At 47.5% G+C, this 16,140-nt stretch overlaps 1 protein-coding gene across 1 annotated transcript in view; it reads right to left on the minus strand.

Moving 5' to 3' along the window:
- The window catches only part of LOC306715613 (receptor tyrosine-protein kinase erbB-4-like), a gene marked incomplete at both ends in the record, with an annotated part of 174,725 nt that overhangs the window by 148,628 nt on the left and 9,957 nt on the right, over positions 1-16,140 (minus strand). The window lies entirely within an intron of this gene.

A 16,140-nucleotide genomic window follows, 5' to 3' on the forward strand; every position in this document is an offset into this window, starting at 1 on the left:
TGTGTGTGTGTGTGTGTGTGTGCTGTAAAATATGCAAGTGACATGTCTGCTGTAACTGCGTGTGTGTGTGTGTGTGTGTCAGACTGCAGCCGTATGTGTACGTCCACAGGGCAGCCAGCTGGGTAGTGGAATGCAATGGATGTGGCAGTAGAGCTATTCTGGGTGCTTTCTCCCAGTGTGTGTGTGTGTGTGTGTGTGTGCGTGTGTGTGTCATAGCAAAGGGGGCTCAGCTATTTCAAGGGGAGTCCAGATTCCTGACATTAGTGTTTGTGTCTATGTGTGTGTGTGAGAATGTTTTCGATGCGTGTTGGGTGACGGTTAAGGTCACGTAAGAAACCTAAACAGAAGCCACACTGCAAAAAGTACGGACGCCTGTTCTTTGCGACTTACAAAATAAACAAATGTATTGTTTTACTGTCTTATTTTTAATTATAAGGTATTTTAGCCGAGCTACTAGCATTGAGCTCAAGTGCAACCTCACAGAGCAGCTAGCATGGCTGTAGACTCTTCGTCTAATTATTAGCTTAAGACACAAATTCAATCTCTTGTCACTGTTGACATTCTTTGCAGCATACACTTCAGGGTAATCTATCCAGGGCATCAGCCATTCCCAAAAATAGCAGTGAACCTGTAGCTGTCACGCACAAACAGAACCATCACTGTCGCAGCCACCACAAACATTCCTGTGAGGAACGGCCGCGGCACTCCCCAGCTCACACTTTCCGTCCACCACGCTGCCTCTATTTTCTACCGCAATCTTTCCCGTCAGCAGGCGGTGGCTCCCCACGCCGGTCCCATCTGTCAGAATGAAACCTGATAGACTCTTCAGTGGTATGTCATCTCGTCTCGGTCCGGCGGTTCTCCGGGACTCCGAGTCTTTTTTCCTCTCTCAGTCTGCGTCTGCAACGGTCAGAACGCTCCGACATTGCGAGAGTCGGATTTTGTGGGAGAAAATAAAAGCGCCTCAAAAGCACACGAGTCACTCTTTAAAGAAATGTTTTTGCAGGAAAAGATCGAAGATGAATCACAAGATTCCCGCTCCCTTTCATGCCAGCGATCATTTGGTTAGAGCAGGTGTCCACGGCGTTCAAATGCTTCTTACTTCGAGATAAACTCGTTAAAAATACATCCAACAGTCGTTTCTTTTACAAGGCGTTAACGTTTGTTTGAACAATGTTCGGTAAAGTCAAGACAGACTTTTAAATAATCCGTCCCAAACAGGAGGCATGTCTTTCAAAGCAAAGTGTGAGTACTTCAAGTAAAAAGGAAGCGTTTTGAGATGTACAAGAAGCGTTGGGTCGAGATAAGGCTCTGACAGAAATATCCCACCTCCCTCCCCCCCTCCCCCCTCCGACACGGGAGCAAGCGAGGCATCGATCGGCGAGTTCGCGCAAACATGTACCGCACATTCACAAGACCTTGACCGGGGCCCCGTGTCCACGACAGGCAATTCCATTACTCACAGTCGGGGTGAAAGGTCAGGGAGCGATCAATAGAGCCACAGAGATAGAGACTCGGATAAAAAGGACTCCCTGTGCTCCTCTGTGTGGGTTTTCTTTGTTTTGTTTTTCTTGCCTTCCCACGAAAGCGGCTGTGGAGAGAAAAACTAAACGTATACCTTGACCCCGGACACTGAGCGGGCAGTGTAACATTATTCAGGTTGCTGGTGGACAAGCGTCATAAGAGGAAAAGGACATCAGCTCTATTCTGAGGAGAGAAGATGCATCAGTGCAGAGACGACGTTGCTTTCTCTCGACTAGAATATAACTAGTTATCGCTCATTTGGACTAATTCCAAATCTTTTTTTGAATTTCCAATGTGTGCCAATACTTGCAGATACAAAAAAGGTATTCGTGCCCGGTGCTTTGAATGTGATGTGGTGTGAATGTGAAGGACTGGAGTAAATGCACTTCATCAAAACTCACTGGGTGAATAAAGTACAAAAAAAAAAAAAAAAAAAAAAAAAAAGCTAACACGAGTTGCCGTTGGGTTGTTTGGAGGCAGCGGGGCTTGCGTGCGTCTACAATGCATTCATGTGTGAAAGTACAACTGTCCGACACCATATTCCGCACTCCTCTCTTCGCCGGCGTCAGAAGCGTTTTTTGCCCTCGTCTGATGAAACGTCACCGCGGCCGGCCTGTGCTCTCCCGGATATAATCGTCCATAATATATTTACACTTTCGGAGGGGATACAATTATCATAAATTACAAAACGTGTGGGCCTCAAAGACACGCTTCGGTGCCCTGTGGCCGCGATAAAACAAATACACTCTCTGGGCTTTCTGTGTGTCGTGATGGAGTATGAACAACAAGCTGCACCTTTTTTTTTTGTTTCTGTGGAAGACGCCTCCGATTTTTTAATGAAGTGCCGGCCGCTCCGTACGAGGACTCAATGAGGCGTGCCCTGCCGCTTTTTTTTTGTTGTTGTCTCGTCCTCCCTCTCGTCTCTGTGCATTTAAAACCTCTTGTACCCCTCATCTTTTAGAGGGTTAGAATAAGGGCCATTACCCTCTGTCGGGGCCATGCTTACGGCCACAATGGATGGGCTGCCTGGCTACCGCTTCTCTCTTTGTACCCACAGACAAATACACAAAAACCACACCTACGCAAGTACAATTCCAATATCCGTCTACACTTCACCCGTCTATCATTTCATGCACAAATACTTTTCCCACTCAAAGCTTTTCCTGTGGTCCCGAAATCAGGGGCCCCCCCAATAGCCTTCAGACAGCTTTCGGCTCTATTGCCGGGCCCCTGACAATGACAAAACCCGTCTATAGACAAGGCGTCTATAGACGCAAAAGCATCCACAAAAGCACCGAAGGCCCCTTGCCGTCCACACAGCTCGCCACATTATGGAGATTTTCTATTTTGCATTGACACCATAACCGCCCACTGTGTCCGTCCTTCCTGGAAATAATCTGTATTTCGTCCTGAAATCAAGCAGCATGGGGGGGGGGGGGTTACCGCTTTTGTCCTGTCTGGGCCTTTATGGTGCACAACACATTATTTCACTCCCATGGCCCCAAATGTGTTGGGGCATGGGAGTGAAATACCTGGGTTTTCTTGTTATCATACCAGCAAAAGCGCTTAAATTAAGATAAATTCCTGCTGTGCCAACTTGCCCATGCCACTTTAATTACATACCCAGCGTGATAACAGTTCCCCCCAAAGTCACTGGGTGGACTTTGAAAAGGGGGCTTTGGGTATCGCCCTTGCCAGCGTCCGACTGAAATTAAGCCTTCTTTACAAAACAAGACACACAAGATTAAAAAGGAAACGGCGGGGAGCAAAGAGAAACTTGTGCGTATCTCAGTTTCTCTGCAATAGACGGGGCTTCAAAGTGAAACGTGTCACAGTGAGAAAGCGGGTTATCAGACGTTCACAGAGACCATCTTTCCCTCCGTCTGACTTTCCCTTGCTCGCTCATCTCCCCCACCCATCTCTCATTCCCTTCCCACGGGTCATTTCCTCTAATCTAGATTCCCACTGTCTTCTACATTACTGACGGAGCATAAATCACAGTTAAACACATGCCCTTTACCGTGCTCACTGTCAGCTGATGTAGTGTGTGTGTGTGTGTAAAGCTGCCTGGGGTTCCCCTACCACCTCCTAACCCCCTTCCTCCATAATCCTTCAAAAATGTCCGAGTCGCTATGGAAATATTGTGCTACTCGGCACCGTGGGATGGCAGCAAAAAAAAACGAGCCGAGGATTAGCATATATTTCAATTGCACTCTCGTCTGAAATACAAGAGGCGGGTGAAGATGAGGGCAACGCCGCACGCGCTCCAGCCAACGCTCACTTCTTTGTTTGACGAAACGTTGAGAAAGGAAGCGACGGGTCTCGAGCGCATGGGTCCAAATTAAGAGTGTTTGGCTCCGTTGACGTCAGCACACTTCCAGCTTTAATCCAAGATCTCTCATTTCTGATCGCCCGCTTTCTTCTAGTATGCACGTTGAGGGTGAAACCTCTTTTTTCCCACTTTTCTCGCAGCTGAAACAGCACCGCGGCACAGCGGGGAGCTTGACAAGTGTCGAGAAAAATGTAATATATGCCGACATTTTATGTAAATGCCATTGCAGCTTGGCAGATCATATACATGTCAGGCTTCCCAGTCAACCTCAAGGACTCAGCAAAGGCCTTAAATCACACATACATGAGGCACTTGGTAAATCATCTACTTTAGGTCTCAACTTTTAAGCCGACTTGGAAGAAAACACTTTAAAGACATACTTCACCCGCAAAATCGTTCAAATTCAAAAGACTTCCGGCAAGATTATTAATGATATTTAGTTAAAAACAGGAAGAAATCATTCTAGAAAGGCTAATGCATATGAAATATTAGTGTTACTGGTGCCATAATAGTAGTTTATGACCAATACTGTATTTCTGACAGTTTGTAGCTTCACCATAACAGAGCTAATTGTCCTTGTGCTAACGAGAGGTCCTGTGGAACATGATGGGGACGCTACTTTGTGACGAAAATGAAGGAAAGCGTTTAGCCATTCGTTACAGTCAATTCTGACACCGTAATAATCAATGCAGGCGAAAGCAGGTGTCTGTTATTACACAGCAGGTGTTAATTACAAAATGGCAGGTGTTTGTCGCTCGCGTTTGTGGCAATCTGCCACGCTGGAAGGAGCTTTCTGGAGTGTAATGAAGACGTGGGTTTATCGGAACGCGATGGATGGATTGATGAATGGATCAATGAACACATTCACTTTTGTTCAACCGGCTCATTCAAACTGATAAACGCCAGAAAGCTGCACATAGAAAACTTGAAAGTTATTTGAAAGGCCTGCGCAGACTAAAGTTTCGACATCAAAGCAGCGAACACACGTCAACATCCGCTGAATGTATCTCCCTAATTGCGCAGAGCCCCGACATCCTTCATTAGGAGTTTGGACTGAACCATGACGGGCTGGATTTTACAGCTTTGATTCATTTGCAGACAGCTGCATGAAGAGAAGAGTGCCTGAGCAATTCTGCTTAATGCATTGCTGACCTTGAGAACAAATAACGTGAACAAATCACATTACTGTAAACAGCCATTGCTGCCAATGTTTACAACAGCACAGATAATCAGGAAGTGGCGACATAATGGCCTTGTAGATAAAAAACAAAGTTACTACAGTGTGTACTGTTTGATTCAGTGGGTTATATTACGGAGCTTAATACAGTGTGAAGGGACAAAGACAGGAAGCTAAACCTAATTTACATCACTACCACAGCTGCAGCTACCGATACAAATTTAGCTGCAAATAAAAGGCCACGAGGTTACCTTGTGCTGTATAATAGAGTTCTGCCCAGGCCTAAATGTAAGCCTTTAAGACTCAACTGGTACCGCTAGATTTAGGACCCGCTCGCAACCCGAGACCCAGAAATATCTCAACAACGGCCGGATCCATGGCCATGAAATTTGTCGCAGATATTCGCGGTGCCCAGAGGATAAGTCCTAATCATTTTGGGGAGCATGTGCCTTTTTTGCTCTTGCGCCATCATCAGGTCAAAAGGTTAATTTGTGGAATCCCTGCTAATCGTATGCCACTCCCATCAGCCTCAGCTGTGTTTTGGGGGTTTTCTGTTGTTTTTTTTAATGATTTCTGGGGGCATTTTTGCCAGACGCAGTTGAATTTGAGTAAAAAGTGAATCCTAGTGTATTTATTGAATAAAGATGTAGAGGCTCAATAGCCATCTACTTTATGGCTAAGCTATACTGAAGCTAAGGCCCAAATGTCTCTGTGTTTTAGCCTCGTCGTCAGGTCCACGCATAGACGTCTTTTAAACGCAAATTCCCTCCGTAGCCAAATCTAAGAAATCATTGAGTTCGATGTGTACGAATGGCTGGACGGTGTGAAGGCAGAGCGATAACCGCTCCAACACAACAGCCTGCCATTCTCTCCCGCCCATATGCTGCTGTGCTTACTCCCTCCTGTTCCATCCATCTAATAACGGGAGGAGGATGAGAGAAAATGCCTCAGTGTCAATGGCCCAGCCACTAAGATCCCATTATTACACCCATAAATCCTCTCCTGGCACCCCCCTCCCCCCCGTCCCCCCCCCTTTTCTTGTTCTCTTTCCATCTCATACAAGAGCAGGATCCACACGTTCAGATGACAAAACTTGCCACAAAACACGCGGCTGAGAGTGTTAAATTTTAACGTCTTCTTGAAAAATAACCGTCCATCACGACGTCAGCGGCAACACCTCGGCTCCTGTGAGGCATCTCTAAGTGCTGTCATTAAAGAGTGTGAAAGGATATGAGCTATGTGTGTGTGTGTGAAGGGTGTGGGGGGGGGGCATGTACCTGGATTTGAGTATGTTTTTGCCATTTTCACAGTTTATCTGTATTGTTTCTGTTTGTTTTTTTTCCAAAAGAGCGCCTTTAAAGTGTGCGTGTGCGCTTAAGTGTCGACAATGCCGCCCGTGACGAAAGTCCATCCCTCCGTTCACGTCTTGAGGGAGGAGGTGCACCCTTCAGTTGCCTCAGATTTACAAGCCCGCTCCCTGACCAGAGGATGTGGCGCTCCACTGTTAATGTCTGACCTCGTGCCACACACACACACACAGGCTCGCGGTGATAAAGAAGGGCCCTCTGTGAACCCGATTAAACAACGAGTGAAATATCTGAACCGTGGAAAAGAAACACGAACCTGCCCGTGTGTCACAATAACGGGCGGAATGAAAAGGGGGGGCAGGGGGAGCGGGAGAGAGGAAGGCACCTCGCTATCGCTGCCAACTGCTTTTTTTCCGTTGAGTGGCGTTAAGTTCAATAGCGTGATTAATTAGGTGAGAAGGGGAGAGTGCGATACCGGATGTGAAGACTTTGCATTACACAGATAGCCAAAAAAAGGAAGCCACGGAGACGGAGAGGCCCGGCACATCGCAGTCCGTTTCACTGGCTGCTGTGACTTTCTCATATGGGGGCGGAAGTGAACGCGGCACCTGCTCATCGTTTGCATCAGCTCATCTGCCATCGCAAGAGCCGCAAAAACAAAAAAAAGAAGTGAGGAGTTTCAAAATCCAGTGATGAAGAAGGTTTTTCTCCTGAAGCCTTGGGAAGTGTTCAGATGTTTGTGTGCGCTTTCATCAGCTAATGGAGTTTCCTGTCTCCGAACGATAACATTATCATTCTCTAGCACGACGTACACAGAAGTGTTTGAACAAGCCTACAAAGCCGATGCGTGGCTTCATAAAATTTCATGTAAATCTATGAATGAATTATTTCATTTTTTTTTTTTTTAATCCATTTAAGTACTTGCAGCAAAGACAAGCACAAGGCACATAAAATGCGTCGACATCAAAACATCACTGTGGCAATGCAAGTCTATTTTATCACATTTTTCCAAACTTCAGCCTCGAATGAAGCAGGCTTCCGCCGCCGTGAAATGCTACCGAGGCTCTCTTGAGCAAGGCACCGGACGTAGAACAGCTGGAGCGCAGCTGCTGAGTGGCCACGAGTGCTGAAAACAAGTACGCATGCTCAGCCGACCTGACATATTACCGAGGCAACAACACGGAACACGGTGGCTGAGTACGGGCTGAATTAGAACGAGGAACATTGACTGAACCGGAGCGATCCGGGGCCCTGAGTGTACACAAATCAGTCTCTCTCAAGGAAAAGAAAACAAGACTTGTTTGCTTCATTTTCAAACCTTTTAAATGAAACTCGCGACAAAACAACACATTCGGGGCATCGCTTCTCAACATGGGGGAGGATCCCCGCTTTGGAGATGCTGCACAAAAATGAAAGTGATGGTAATCTCCTGAAATGAGCGTCGGCCTCGGAAAGCGACCTCTCTTTCACCTCACGGTCTTCGCTCTGCAGCTTGTTCGGCTTCCTCTCAACGCTGCGTCTTCTATGAGGCCCCCCCTCCCCCCCTTCCTTCAGTCTCTAATTAATCCATATCCGTCAGTGGGGAGCGGTTTGCTTGTTTACTCTTATTGAAATTAGCAAGGCCTGCCTCCCCAGAGACACAGCGTCAGAAGCACAATTAGCTGGCACGGGACTAATTAGGAATCGGTGCTAATGACACCTCCATGGCTGCATGGGTGAGCAAGGAGCGAGAGAGGTGTGTGGGGGGGGGGGGGAGCGGAAATGAGAGAAATTCAGGAGTGGCAGTTCTCAGAAGATCAGAAGAGAGTGGATGGAAAAAAATCAGGGGTGGAGCTGCCGTCCCTGTGCAACCATCAAAAGGCACAGAAAAAAACACCAGTGGCGGATTTGAGAGGAAGCAGCCTCCCACCTTCTCGCGCCTCTTCCTCTTCCCGCAGGCTCTCTCAGCACCTTGGCAGGCAGCTGGCCTCGCCGCCACCCCACGAGCCGCCATTACGCCGATTATCACCCCGGTCAATCACATGCCCACCCCACATCGTCCCTCAGGGGAGGCATGGTCGATCAATTAGCGAAGGAAGGGATGAGGGAGGGAGGGGGGGAAGTAAGGAAGCTGATGTTCACACGGGAGAAAGAGCCACTATTCCGACAATTAAAAGCAGCACACGCGGCTGTCGGAAGGAAAAGATGTGTTTTCTCACTAATTCACACGGTACACAGGGTGAAAATGAAGCGAGGAGTCAGGAGGAAGGAGGTCACACATATAACAGTAAACACTCTACACAGGCAACGCGGGCCTTCGATGTCTCGCACAATACGGAGGCGGAAGCCCACAAGATTGGGGTTAACCTCGTGAGAAAAAGGAGACGCCAAAAGGACGCGGGTGACACCGGTGCCTCCAGTGAGGGTTAAGGATCAAGCGGTGAACGTTTCAACCGTGCTGGACTGCAGGAGAGAGAAACCGCAAAGCCGATTCATCCCTTCGCTTCTTAGCGGTTTGAGTCGGTTCCCGAGTTCGACTCGGCGCGGTATCAGTGAAGACGCGCGGGATTGATCGCGATGTCCGCAGCACCGCCGCAACTACTGCCACTGCTGTTTCCGCTCCTCAACTTGTTCGGATGATAAAAGCGGCTCATCAAGTCCTGACGAATTTCATCCGGGGGGGGGGGGGGGGGGGGACACACACTCTTTTACTTCCTTCCATCTTTCTAAACTGCTTTCCTTTTACAACACAGGGAATAGCGATTTCAGACTACAAAGGCGTAAGTCTTCAGAGGAACAGAACACTCACGGTGTAAAATAAAAAAAAGGGATAAAACAGGGAAATTCAAGGTCAGGGGGAGCCGTATAAATCTCCTCCTCGGTTCACGGGAGCGAAGAGAGGAGATGAGAGCAGCTCTGAAAGTCTTTCTCAAGACTTTCCAGGACTTGACGTGAGCCATGACTCTTTTTCTCATCGCAATAAGAAAAAATAAGAAAAAAAGTGTATACTAATGATTGAATGGAGAACTCTTGAAATGACCTGATGTGGTCAAACTGTAGGGACAGTGGCAAAAGTATTTTACGCAACAATGATTGCATCAGTTCAACACAACCCCACAGCTGAACAAACACGGTTTCAAAAGGCTGTTTTCTGTTTCCCTCATGATTTCTGACATGGAATAATGGCAAAAGAGTATTTTGAATCTGGCATTGTTAAAACGCCGTATTCCCCCCGGTGCTTTCAAAGCAGTTCGACACTAAACTCTGAAGTCTGTGCACTTGTTACGATCGAAAAGGGAAGTTCTGAGGAAGGGGAGGAAAAAGAAAAAGCTGTCAAATGCACAGTTCTCTCAAGGTGCTTGATTTAAATAATGCAACGAACAAAAAAGGATATTCAGCCATACTTAGTGAACAAGTAATGCACTCACAGCACTAAGGGAGGGGGAAAGAAAGAAGGCTCCACCGAATGGCACACAAACAATTTTGGCTTCACAAGCCGCCGTCATCAAAACCTCTTAAAAGACGGGTCCTTGAAAATGCAAAAATAGACGAGTATTACACTTTTTAGCCTTTTAACATTAATACAAAAGAAAAGAGAAAAAAACCGGAGTGCTTCTCAAAACCATTTAGCGCCCAGATGGAAGTGCGGTGCCTCTTGGGAAACGCTACCCCGGATGTTTGTTTTCTTCTCTGCTTTACAGGAGGATATTTGCTGGACGCGCACCAATGTTGGCCGGCGAGCGCTTGGCTCAAGCAGTGAGCTGCCCCGTGAGCGGGTATACAACAGTGGCAGCCAAGCGGCAGATGGAGTCAGGCGTGAAAGACTCGGCTGCAAAATAGCAAAGAGGGGTCGAGGGAGGTGAAAAAAAAAGAAGAAAATGCCGTGGGGACACCGAGGAGGACGCAGAGGTCAGGGAGACGGCGTCAGCGGCAAACACGGCCAAATCTGAGGTCGAGACATCTATACACACACAAACTTAACGTACGTGTTTGCGAGACATTAGTGTGTACTGATTGTGTGTTTCTGTGCATGTGCGTCCCAGGCGGTTTTCCCCCGGCAGCCAGGTCTGTTCCTGCGTGAGGCTGATGAATGAGGCCTGGTAGCAGCCTGGACACTCCCATTTAACACAGCGTGGAGCTACAAACTGCCAATGTAGCAGACAGTGGGGATACACACACACACACACACACACACACACACACACACACAGAATAGGCACTAGCACTGCTGCACCCTCTAAATGACAAAACAAGACTGTTCTGGACAGGAAACCGACAGCACTGGTTGATAATGCACAGAGACGGCCTTAGGCAAAGGCGGTACAGGAGAATGTTCGGGGCCATCCATCCATCCAGGCCAATGCGGACGTGACTTAAACTTGCATTCTTTCTAATGGCCGCCAGGGGGCGACTCTTCTGGTTGCATTAAGATGTCTGGTTGTATAGAAGTCTATGAGAAAATGTCTCAGTAGCTAAGTCAAGTCTTCTTAAATCCAGCACGATGTTTATTAGGTAAATTATACTTTTAGTTGCCTTTGAATTAACAAAAAAAAAACAAGTGCGTCGTTGACTTTTACTGCAAAACACACATGCATACCACACAGAGCCGATACGGGAGCTCCCCAGAGACACACACTCTGACACATGTCACTGATAAAAGGGTGACAGAGAACACAAAGGTGACTTTGAAAGAGAAACAGAAAGAGAGAGGTACATTTAGCCGGAGGCTAAAAAAAAAAAGGCACGATACCCATAAATGAAACCATCATACGAGGGGGAAAAAAAGCAGGAAATCACATTTTACACAGCATGACATTTAGACTGTGCAATTCCTCTCGCTGGGACAAACAACATTGAGAGGGGAAAAGAAAAAAAGAAACGTGTGTGTGCTGCCGGTGTCGGCGCTGTATTTAATTAGGACTCAAACATGTGCTATTTAAATGGTGAATTAGCGATGCTGTGAATTGGCCGTGTTGGTCCAAGCTGTGGCAGAGAGCAGCTCCGGGGAAGTCCACACGCATGCAAACACACACACACACACACACACACACAACCACACACCCCACCGAGCAAAGCCACAACAGCACACAGTTAATTATACTCTTAATTAAGGCTGGAACTCAGAAGGCCAACAACGGGCACTGTACGGACAACCACACGGCAAGTCCAGAGTGTGTGTTGGCAAATGAATGCCATGTTTCTGATTCGCTAGTGTGTACGTGTGTGTGTGTGTGTGTTACAGAGCAAATGAATGCACATGTTTCATTAGCGTTGTGTGTGTGACTTCATTTGGGAGTCTTTGAGAGCAAATTAATGTAATGTCTCATCTCCTGGTAAATGAATGTAATTTCTCATCTCCTGCTATGTGTGTGTGTGTGTGTGTGTGTGTGCTCAAGTGTGTTTGAGCACATGAATGTGTTTCTTTGCATGCTTAGAGTAAATTTAAATACATATTTCTCACTCTAGCTGGAGCAATGCATTAGATTTTAATTGGCTAGGTGGTGTCGTTCTTATAAAAGCCGTTCACTTGAAGGACAAATTAGCCATGTGCTAGCTTTCATTTGGGTAAACCGCCCCTTTAACCATATTTCCTGCAATACATTCGCCGTATGGAGTATGTGGACGCCTGGTTCATTGCCCTCCTGCGAGGACGCACAGCCATATTTGTGGCTTCCCTCTGTCCGTCCAATCCGTCCGCCCGCATCGTCCACACCGAAACATGTGCTGTGATGCAAATGAGGCCCGCTGCTTCCACGCTACAACACCACTTTTTAATTGAACCTTTTGATCTGTGGCTAATTCCACTAATTAGCAGCACTATATTTCCCAACAGAATGTTTGCGGCTCTGTGTGTGTCTGTGTGTGTGTGTGTGTGTGTGTGTGTGTGTGTGTGTGTGTGTGTGTGTGTGTGTGTGTGTGTAAGCTCTTCTTTTGCTAACTACCCACCAAGCCAATTGCCGGCTGGCATTTAAAAGGGCTTCCAAAAAAAAAAAAAAAAAAAATGAATCTCCGTTCTTTATCTGAGGCGCAAAACAGACAGGTGCGCTGTTATAGGTAACGTTAGATTAAAAAAGAAGAAGAAGAAAAAAAAGCACAGATGCTCATTATACAGGCACACAGGCAAATGAGCAGTAAGTGTTTTATGCGCCTGTATGGTTTTATTTCGGTGTTGTACTCTCATCGCCTCTGAGAGCGGAGCTGAGCGAGAGGCGTTCGTGACTCTCTGCTGATTTGAATGCAAACGAATGCGCGTTTATATACTCGCTGGTAATGCGATGATTAGTTTTAATTTGTGCCTCCGTGTAGTATATTATGGTTCTGTGATATATTCACTCACAAACAGCCCGCAAATGCCTCACGTAGGAACACAAGCTGATCATTTGCATAAAGGCAAGGGTGCCGCTAAAGCCAACAAGACAATCCGATATAATGTTTTTGCTTTTCTTCATATTAATCAGAAGCTTCCAGAAGGTACTCTTCTTATAAAGGAATACTCTGGATATCTCTCGGGCTTATATAACACAAAATGACCAAGTTCCTCCACATCTGCAACGTCGAGTCGAAGCACCGCCAGATGCTCAGAAGAAGACTAAGCGCATAAAGTTTCCACTCTTTCTTTACACTTACAATCCTCCTGCTTTCTGCTCTATTGTTGCAGATTCTCGGGGAGTCTCCAAAGCTGTCTCGATAACTAGGGACCCCCTGCCGCCTCCTTCCCCTCGATAGCCGATTACCGCAGCCCTCCCACTGATAAAACTGGGTCCCTGCATCACCGTCTCTCCATCCGAAGCTTCGTTAGAGCTCCCCCCCCCCCCCCCCCCCCCCGCTTCCCTTTCCTCTGGATTTACTCTCAGGCTGGCGATAGCGCATTGCTCCACATAGAAAAACTCTTGACGTGAGCTGTTGTGCGCTCAGAAGAAAAGGTGCTTCTTCTGCAGGAATATAAATCAGCGGGGAGACGTGAACGGAAAAAAAAAAACGAAAGCGAGGCGGCTCTCAGAGGTGATAAAAGGCCTTCGTTAAGTTCAAAGGTTAAACGCTTCCGATGTGTGGCAGAAATTGAACACCCTCATGATGTTTCCCCCCCCCCCTGGTCGCCTTGAATGAGGGTTTATGTGGCCTCCTGTGACACGCACACGGTCAAAGGAAGCTGCTGAACTTGTTCACGAGGCGGAACGGCGGAGCGCGAGAATGCGGCTCCTCGCGCGTTTGATGTCACACAACAAAAGCAGCGTTCCGCCCTGGGAGCGCGTCGGCGCTGCGAAACGGCAACACAGCACAGTTACAAACTTAGAATGCCATGTCAGCTCTCGCCGGCGCCGACTCTCCCCCCACACCCTCCCCCTCTCCCCTCTCCCCTCCATCTCTCTCGTGCCAGTCAAAACTTTCAGGAGGGAGGACAGGAAGAGCGAGTGACGGCCCGCAGTCCGTCCATCCACCGTCTCTCCTGCCTGTGTGTGTCCACGGCATGATTACGGTCCCGAAAGCGGCAGCGGCACTCAACACAACAATCGATTTCGCCTGTTTTCCCCCCGACGGCACTTGAGAAATCACTTGAACTACTCACTTTGTTCAAGAACGACAACCAGCACCCAATCAGCTATTTTGAATGTGATTGGTCACCATATTAAATCTAGTACTGAAGGATTGTAACATGTATACTCTACGAAAAAAAGACACTTCTATAAAAGCCATCCGATGAAGGGTGAGACATATTGGTTTGCCATTTAATCTGGCATTAAATATCAGATGTCAGTACCGCATATATGATGGACGCTCTTCCCTAACCACAGTCGCATTAGAAGAGTCTGTAAAAACCTGCAGTGCAGGTGTATTTTCATTGTTAGTCCATATCAGCTCAACCGTCTGGACTTTTGCTCATTTTCGTCTTCATTTAAAAAAAGGCTAGACGGTGTGCGTGGCGGGTCACCTTGGCTGATGGAACTGCAAAGCTATCAAACATGAAACGCATTAGCTCGTGTTGAACTGAATGAATGAGGAGTTGCTGTAAATGTTCCGGTTTCAAGACTTTCCCGCCCAAAATATATCCCCGTCTACATGAGACTATGAAAGAGGCTGAGCAGACAAGCGTCTATGGATCATAATGACGATTTAGCCACGAATAAACCGTTTAAAAAGTTACCCGTATTGTCTTCACCAACACGTTGTAGGAGGCCAAAAAAAGTCCAGGAACAGAACTTTATGACATCAGTCAAATGTGAGAGTTTGTGAAAGCTGCGATAGCGTGCATTTGACCCAAAATACAGTTCACCGCTCATCTTTCACCAGATTTTGTTTGTGGACGAGGATGCTCCAATCACCCGCACCTTCTGCTCTGAACAAGCCCTGCCTTCGGTCAGGCCTGCAAACTTACACACACACACGAGCCTGGCCAGGGCACGTGCACACCTGCAGATGCACGCATCTGCACGCCTGAGGTGCGCCAATAAGCACTAGTCTCACAAACACACACACGCACAGCTGATGCCATTTGTGAGCAGCGGCCTCGAGACGCGCAGCGCTCTAATTAAGTAAATGAGAGAATCGGAGGGGCAGATGGTGGGAGAGGAAGAAAGGGCAAATAGCCACACTTCCTCCTCTTTGTGTCTGGGTTGCCCACAGGGCTGCAACGGTTTCCCTTCCTCTCACCTCTGACTTTTTTTTATATATATATATATATATACACTTCTGCTTGCCTGCCTTTCTCCAGTGATTCACTGCCAGAAGAACACACTCGCTTTCTTGTTGTTGAGATCTCTCCGTCTGCCAACTCCGTTTCTCTCCTTCTCTGTTTGTTTCTCCGCCTTCGACAGTGTGTGTGCGCGTGCTTACTGTACCTCCAAGTCACATGGCCCTGAAGGTAGATACGCCGTCCCAGGGGAAGGAAATGAATACTCCCCCGTACATGCAGGGAAATTAAATATGACTGCCTGCGCGAGTGTCCGTGTATCTAATATGTTCCCATGTAGGACAGACATATCTTTCCCCCTTCTCCTGTGTCATGTCAGCAGTCATTTCTGTGCCGCTTAACCCGACGGTGTGTGTGTGTGTGTGTCTGTCTGACGCTACGACAACGCTCTCTCGCCGTCTCATCTTCACTTGGAAAGAAAAAAGATGTTCCTGCACAGACTAAAACGTTTGAGATGATGACGTTATAATCAAATACGAGGAAACAAAAAGATGCGATGCATAGGTGTCTCCAATCTGGATTTTTTTAACAGGCTTTGAAGAAATCCACAGAAGTCTCCAAAAAGACAACAAACACTGACTGATGAGCAGGGTCTAATAGGATTTACGGTGTCTCCTTGACTGGAAAACCCTCTAACAGCAGCCTGTAATCCGCCACAAAGGAAAAGAAGCGACGACAGACCACAACAGTGAGTTCTGTGAGTGAACCTGTTTGTATGCCCCGCTGCCCCGCGGTTGAAACACGATTTCAAGGGAGCGCAGGCCTTCACAGAATTTCATTTTCGAGCGGGAACGCGGGGGCTCGCGGAGGGGAAGCACGAAGCGCCGTCTGGACCGCCGGTGTGTTTCCGACTCCCCGTCCCTGCATTTTATCTCCGGCTCTTCTAAATGTCTCGCTGTCCGTCCGTCTCTCACGCTCGCTCCGTCTCTCCTCTCAGGATTTCTCTCACGGCGCTTATCTGCAGGAAAACACATGAATGCATGCGGCCCGCTCAGGAATTCAATGGACTCGGAATGAACCTGGGACGGAGCAACATTGAGACATTTCAAGTGTCAGTCTGGGGTTTTTTTGTATTTTTATTCGGATGAAGTTATCTTCGGCCCGTTGGTCTTCATTTGCTGGAATAATTAAC

This window comes from Pholis gunnellus (genome assembly GCF_910591455.1).
Source record: "Pholis gunnellus genome assembly, chromosome: 24".
NCBI classification, from domain to species: Eukaryota; Metazoa; Chordata; class Actinopteri; order Perciformes; family Pholidae; genus Pholis; species Pholis gunnellus.